The sequence below is a fragment of the Aotus nancymaae genome, unplaced genomic scaffold (assembly GCF_030222135.1).
Source record: "Aotus nancymaae isolate 86718 unplaced genomic scaffold, 86718_ANA_hifiasm-v0.15.2.pri h1tg000040l, whole genome shotgun sequence".
Classification (NCBI taxonomy): Eukaryota; Metazoa; Chordata; class Mammalia; order Primates; family Aotidae; genus Aotus; species Aotus nancymaae.
The window spans coordinates 122,692,065-122,699,913 of NW_026988454.1; the positions used below are offsets into that span (position 1 = coordinate 122,692,065).

General features: G+C 48.9%; 1 pseudogene; it reads left to right on the forward strand.

The window, feature by feature from the left end:
- Window positions 1–1,250: 1,250 nt before the first annotated feature.
- LOC110567141 (26S proteasome regulatory subunit 4-like) lies at window positions 1,251–2,851 on the forward strand (annotated as a pseudogene).
- The last annotated feature ends 4,998 nt before the right edge of the window (window positions 2,852–7,849 follow it).

Here is a 7,849-nt window from a genome sequence, read left to right on the forward strand (position 1 = left end):
AGTCCAGAGTTCATTGTCTCTCCATGCAGCCTGTGGAAAGGCACTGAGAGCATCCTGTATGTGGAAAAGTGGGACTGCCACCTACAGTAGCCATGATAAAGCAACAAGGACCTGATTTACCCTCCTGCTTTAAATGACTAAAAACGAGACGAAATCTTCTATAGAAACCAGTGGTTTTCAGCCATTGGATAACAGGCAGTATAGGGTATTATTGAATCCCCAAGGGAAGAGAAACAAGTGAGGGGAGCCCTGTGATTCCTCCAACTTACTCCCTACAGTGAGTTTTCAGGCTGCAGCCCAGGAAGGGGGAACCAGGGAGAGCCCAGTGGTTTCCCTGAGTTGAGGAAATGGAGCTGGGAATCCAGGGAGGATAAAGTGGCTTATATTTGCAAGGCAGAGTCCCAGTGATGAAAGAGAGAGAGAGAGAGAAAGAAAGCGAGCATGCTCTGGAGATCTTCAGAGGGTTACTCTTGAGTCTTCAGCTGATCTACATATGCATGTGAGGAAATTACCCAAGGCAAGAGAAAGAACGGCCAGGAAGGAGCAGGTCCTGAGATAACACTGGGTTAGGGAGAGTTCCTGTTCCCAATAGCCAGAGTGGAGAAACCTCCCCTCAAAACGGTCGTTGTATAGAAACACAGAAGGTACTGCCTCAGAAGTGGGGCCAAATTAGTCCGAGATAATAGATTGCTCTGGTCCCACCTAACAAAGTTTAAAAAGCCGGCCTCAAAGGAGGCAAATGGTTTCCAGTAAGTTCCCAGGTAACTTCACTGAGTCCCAAACAAAGCTCAAAAATAGCTAAAGGAATACAAAAAAACCAAAAAGAAACCAGCATCCAACAATATAGAATCCACAATGTCTGATATCCAATACAAAGTAATCAGGCATGCAGAGAAGCAGGAACATATCGGCCATAAGAAGAGAAAAACAATCAGTAGAAATAGAGGCCAGGCGTGGTGGCTCACAACTGTAATCCAGCACTTTGGGAGACTGAGGTGGGAGGATCACCTGAGGTCAGGAGTTCCAGACCAGCCTAGTCAACATGGTGAAACCCCATCTCTACTAAAAATACAAAAAATAGCTGGGCATGGTGGTGGTAGGCCCCTGTAATCCCAGCTACTCACAAGGCTGAGGCAGAAGAATCACTTGAACCCAGGAGGCGGAGGTTGCGGTGAGCCGAGATCGTGCCATTGCACTCCAGCCTGGGCAACAAGAGCAAAACTCCGTCTCACAAAAAATAAAAAAAAAAGTTCTGGCGGCAGCAGCAGCTCAAGTGGCCAAGGCAAGATGGGTCAAAGTCAGAGTGGTGGTCATGGTCCTGGAGGTGGCAAGAAGGATGACAAGGACAAGAAAAAGAAATATGAACCCCCTGTACCAAACAGAGTGGGGAAAAAGAAGAAGATAACAAGGGGACCAGACGCTGCCAGCAAACTGCCACTGGTGACACCTCACACCCAGTGCCGGTTAAAACGACTGAAGTTAGAATTAAAGACTATCTTTTCACGGAGGAAGAATTCATTAGAAATCAGGTACTAATGAAACTATTAGAAGAAAAGTAAGAAGAGGAAAGATCAAAAGTGGATTATCTGAGGGAGACCCCTATGTCAGTAGGAACCGTGGAAGAGATCATCAATGCATTGTGTCTGCATCTGTGGGCTCAGAACACTATGTCAGCATTCTTTCATTTGTAGACAAGGATCTGCTGGCACCTGGCTCCTCAGTCCTGCTCAATCACAAGGTGCATGCCATGACAGAGGTGCTGACGGAAGTCACGGATCCCCTGGTCACAGTGATGAGGGTGGAAAAGGCCCCCCAGGAGACCTATGCCGGTATTAGGGGGTTGTACAACCAAATTCAGGAAATTAAGGAATCTGTGGAGCCTCTCTCACCCACTCTGAATATTATGAAGAGATGAGTATAAAGCCTCCTAAGGGGGTCATTCTCTATTGGTCTACCTGTCACAGGTAAACCATTGTTAGCCAAAGCAGTAGCAAACCAAACCTCAGCCACTTTCTTGAGAGTGGTTGGCTCTGAACTTACTCAGAAAAAGTAACGGGCCCAAACTCATACAGGAATTATTTTGAGTTGCTAAAGAGCATGCACAGCCCATCATGTTTATTGATGAAATTGATGCCGTTGGGACAAAAAGATAGGATTCAGATTTTGGTGGTGAGAGAGAAATTCAGTGAACAATGTTGGAACTGTTGAACCAGTTGGATGGATTTGATTCTAGGGGAGATGTGGAAGTGATGGCCACAAACCAAATAGAAGATTTGGATCCAGCACTTATCAGACCAGTCCTCAGTGACAGAAAGATTGAATTCCACCTGCCTGATTAAAAAGACTAAGAAGCATATCTTTCAGATTCACACAAGCAGGATGACACTGGTTGATAATGTAACCCTGGACGACTTGCTTATGGCTAAAAATGACCTCTCTGGTGCTGACATCAAGGCAATCTGGACAGAACCTGGTCTGATGGCCTTAAGAGAATGTCGAATGAAAGTAACAAATGAAGACTTCAAAGAATCTAAAGAAAATGTTCTTTATAAGAAACAGGAAGGCACCCCTGAGGGGCTCTATCTCTAGTGAACCACAGCTGTCATCAGAAAAATGGTTGGGAGATTTCTCTATCCCTGAATGGAATGAGGCTGGGGGAGTTGCCCAGAGGAATCCCTGTTCCTGTTGATTTTTATTAGCAAAACATTGTGTGTCTTTTGGAGTACAATGTGTAAGTGCCCATTGGGTGGCCTTCATCTGTTGGTCACTGTGCAGCAGTCTGCTTCCCAATAATGTGTGCTGTTTCACAAAGACACACACACACACACACACACACACACACACAGAAATAGAAACAGCCCCCAGGCATAACACAGTTGACACAGTTGATCAAGTAAAGAAACAGAAACTTTTTTTAAAAATGCAATGAATGTGTGTTTCAAATCTGGGCAGAAAAATGCTCCTTGTAATTCCTTTAACATAAACATGGCTCATTCATCTGGCTATTGTTTTAACAAGGATGTGTCATCCATTGTGCTCCTCACCTCTGAGGAGTCAGAGGTGACAGAGACAGAGAAAGTGCCAGCATTCTTGGAACCTACATTCTAATGAAGGAGAGGAACAATAAACAAGTATGCAAGACAATCTGATTAAGAAGGAGTGGGGTTAGCTGGGCATGGTAGCACACGCCTGTAGTCCCAGCTACTCGGGAGGCTGAGGTGGGCGAATCCCTTGAACCCAGGAGATTTAGGCTGCAGTGAGCCGTGATCACGCCACTGCACTCCAGCCTGGGTGACACAGCAAGACACCGTCTCAAAAAAAGAATAAGAAGAAGAAGTTGGGGGGCAGGGCAGGATGGGCCTGGACTCACCGTCTAGGTGGGTGGGAGTGTGAGAACCAGGCAGAGTACAAAGAGAGAAGCAGGGGAGGGAAGCTTAGCACAATGATGGCAGGCTAGGTGTCGGGTAATAGGAGGAGGCTTAGGACACGGAGCTTGGCACAACAGAGACTTACAGGGATTTGGGTCATGTGAGCATGTGGGGGAGACAGTGTTCCTTCCATAACACGTGTCCAGGGACTGCCAGGGCTCTGAGGCAGAGCAGGTATAGAAAGGTTGGCTGTGAATGTTGGAAGTTGAAAACGTAGGTGTTAAATTTGGGAGGGAAAAGCAGTGTTTCCTTTTATACAAGCTCCGCCTCACCTTGTGAAAAGTGGCCTCCGAGTGTGGCCCTGGATGCATCTCTCAAGGAATGGGAAGAGGCAGCAACCTTTTCAGAGTTAACTGCTTCATTTGGGGTTTCCATGGCCCCGTGCCAGCCAGGAGGGCTGAGCCAGTTTCACACACACTGAGGGGGAACTCAGCAAAGAGCCAGCAGCACACCAGCTGGTACTCTTCCCTCTCCATTCACTCAGCTCCTGATCTTAGGAGGGCAGCCCCGCCCCAGGCCAGCACCATCCTTTTCTGGCCCCAGGTGTGGAATGCTGTTGTTATCTTTTCTCTGAAATATCTTCTGGGTTTGTCTTGTCCATCACTGTCCTTAGACTGAGGCAAGCAGTCCCCCTGCCTTTAGTCCCAGGCTTCGGGGCGAACCTGTGCTTTGACATGCTTTGCTAGAAACTTTCTAACTCTCCCTCTGGTGCTGGGACCAGCCATGACCAACAATGTCATCCATGCAGGCCTCCCCTAACACAGTCCAGGCCTCATGGGGGTCTCAGTTCCCTTTTCTTCTTTCAGGAATCTCTCCAGTACATGCATGGGGTTGACCAGATGTCCCAAGGTGCTCTAGGACTCATGTCTATGAAGCTGTTTTAGGGCCTCCTAGCCAGTTCCTGGTTCCAGGAAAGCAGCCTGATGAGCAGATCATTCCTGCTGGCTGGTGTGGCATTTCTTTTATGGTACTACCTGGGATTGGGCCATCAGAGCAGCGCTAACATGCTGATTTAAGTGACTCTTAACAGTCCACCAAAGGACAAAGAATCGTCATGTGAACCAGTTAGACAATAAACAAAAGCGTAAGTACCTCTTCTCTGTCATTATTCTAAATCTACACAAATAAATCATTGTACCTCACATGGGCTCGTGAATTTGGTGCTAAATTTTTTTCACCAAATGGTTTATACACACAGGAATCCATCCACAAAAAAATGTGTCGGGACCCTCACATACCAAGAGAAGCTGGCCCTGTCTCTCCTCTGGTTTCTGGGTTCAGTATCTCTCCCAGGCCCTGGGGACACTCTGCTCCTCCCTGTCTCGGCCCCACCCTTCCTCTGCACCCTGGCTCGTGGCAGCCTGGGCTTCGTGCTGCTGCAGCTCCAATGCCTCTCGAAGCTCTGGGTTTTTCTTATAGTCTGAAGAGATGAGGGGATATAAGGAGATTTGTTAACAAATCTTTTAATAATACCTTTAATACTTTAATAATACCTGCAGATCTTTTAATAATACCTTTCTTTTTTCAATTTGAGTGGCCATCAAGAGATGCGGGGATGGTCTTTCACTCTTATCATGCTTCCAAGGGCACTGGCCTAATGTGCCAGGACAAGCTGACCACCCCTCCATTAAGGTTCACAGAAGAGCAACTTCCCTGCAGGAATTACAAACCACAGTGACCCAGACAAAAGGGCGGAGAACTAAAGTCTGTGACAGACAGTGTCAGTGCCCTGCCAGCTCCCCCCAGCCCACCTGGAGGTCACGTGCAGCATTCATGGGAAGTCTCCATCTACACCAGTAGCATCCTGCCCTAGGCACTTGCATCTTTCTACCTGCAGGGACCCTCTGGCCACAGGAGTGCTCTCAGCCCAAAGGCAGGGCAGGCTGGCAGTGCAGGAGCTAACCGCCCCTGGAGCAGTCCTCAATTAACAAGAGACAAGAGTTGGTGGATAAATACCGCAGCTTCCTAGCCGCTCTGTGAGACAACTCTACAGCGTTCTGCACAGTCTCCCAGAGGTCCCCAGTGGGAGGGGCCCCAGGTGCCCACAACAGTCACCTGTGCAAAAACACGCCCTGAATCGACTGCCTTCCATTCCCCACTCCCCTGTTCGCGTGTCCTGGGATCAGGTCCCAGATGAACCCGCACTGTGTCTCGGGACCTGCTCTGAGGGAAGTCCAACTTAGACAAGGGCATCCATTTCAGAATCTTGGGTAAGGGCTCTTGTAATCAAGCTCTTTGGGTTGGAGGAAATGGGAGCCCTCTGCCCCCACTCTTAACTATGCTTCAGACTGGGGCTCTGGGAATGATCTCACCTGCAAGAGGAATACTGATCCTTAAAAAAAAAGAAAGAGGCAATTTCTGAACAAAATTAATAACAGGTGTGTTTGTTTGTCTGTTTCAAGACTTCACCTTGAATCACCCTTCAGCTTTCCCTGGCCTGTCTGCTGGTCACAGCACGAGCTGGCCCACCTCTGAGATCATACTTTCTGGTCACGAGGGCAGACAAAGACCCATACAAACCCACATCACTGCCGCCTCCACATAGGATGCTGTGGGGAGACTCCAGGAACCCAGGCTCCCCCATCCAAAGCTTGTGGCTCCAGCCACGTGGTGCAAACTATTTGGGGGGCATAGTTAGGGAGGTGGCATCTGAAACCAGTGCTCTCTCTCCCCACTTGTCCTTTCTACTACAAGGCATGCACCTGGAGCAGGTGGGCCTTATCCTCTGCGTTCTGGTTTGGAAAGTGTCTTTTATCACCCGTATAGATATGTGTCTATTGAGGGGCTCCATAGTGAATACCTATGTTGGATGGTGGGATGGGCAGCCTGTCCTCTCCTTATCTCGGGGCTCATTCAGATGGAAAGAGACTCGTGCCCAGCTGCTCTGTTGACTCTGCATTCTCTGCCCATTGTACACCGAATCGATTGGGCAGATGTTGGGGGGAGGTGTTGTTTTTCTTCTTTTTCCCCAATCTCCTTATTAGTTCAGCCTCAGAAAGTCCCTTATCACCTCCGGATGTCAGGCCACACTCTGCCATCAGGCCTGGCCATGTCAGACTCTCCATTAATTGATTTTGCCCTCCCCCTTGGGAAGCATAAATTGGCTCTGCTCATTAGCAGCAATAATTCCCTGAAAGAGATTGTAAATTATGCCTTGTGTCCACCAAGAGCTCACAGCTCACAGCAGAGTGGTGCTCACGTAGGGAGATGTTGGACTGGGAGGTCTCCGCAGCCCTGCAGTTTTTCTCCTCAACTTGACCAATGCTGACCTCACAAGACCACAGTGGACCAGGAAGAGTAGCTGAAACAGGACCCGGCACAGGGAGGGCGCTCAGTCAGTGTGTCAAGAACGAGTCAAGGCAGGACGCGAGGGAGGCAGGATGGGGACTTCCTCTCTGGTGCAGAGAGCTTTGTGGGCCTCTTGAGCTGAGCTCTCCCCTAGAGTCCACCATTATGTTGCCCTTTCTGTGGCTTTTGTGGCCCTGGGGTTTTCAGAAGTCCCCCATTAAACTGAACATGCTTCTGAGAAAGACTGTATCTTATACCATAGTCAGGTGATGTCTTCTTGGGCTCTGGGTGGTTTGTGAAAAATTGATGTAAGAGGGAGATGTGAGGGTGTGACCAGAAGAGAGTAGAGAGGCAGCAGTAAAGAGGAAGAGCCAGGAAAGGCAGGAGGAAGCTGTTCCGGCTGACTTTGCCAGAACATGGTAGATTCTCAACAGATAGTCCCAGCACACAGTAGCTTCCCAACAGATAATTCGTAAATGAATGGAGTGTCAGCCCACAGTGAGCCTGGTGCCACTTCCTGCCCAGGACCTGAGGGAGGGAGGGCACCTTGATGGCTGATTTAGCCTCCCTCTACCCCAGCCCATCTCAGATGTCCCTACGGCCCACTGTGTTCACACCCTTCTTCCATGCAGATAGTCCGTTCTCTCGTCCTTCATTTCCATCCCTCTTAAAACAATCATATTACTTGTGGGCTGTGTCCAGACTGATCGAACACACTTAGTGCTACAGAGCTACTCAGTCCTACCTGAGACCCTGCAGACATCCATGGATGAGCTTTCTAAATGATACACGACAGAGCTCTCCATGTATTGAGCCTCTCCAGGGCAATCAAATAGGATTTGACTCTCACACTGCCTTTCAGATATAATTCTAACTCTTGCCTAAGGCAGGAGCTGGTGCATCTGTGGTAGAGATGAGTGCCAGCACTCTGTTGCCCCATCTGATTCCAGATGCTTTCTTCTCCCTCCAAGATAAGCCCACATCCCAACAAGGTGCTGTCTGAGGAAGCTCCAGGAGCAGCTGAGGTGGGGTTTGCACAGAACCACTTCAGAGACCCCCAGATGGCCTCAGAGGAATCCGGAAGCAGCAGAATTCCAGAGAAGATGGGCTCCATCACAGGACCCCCAGACAGG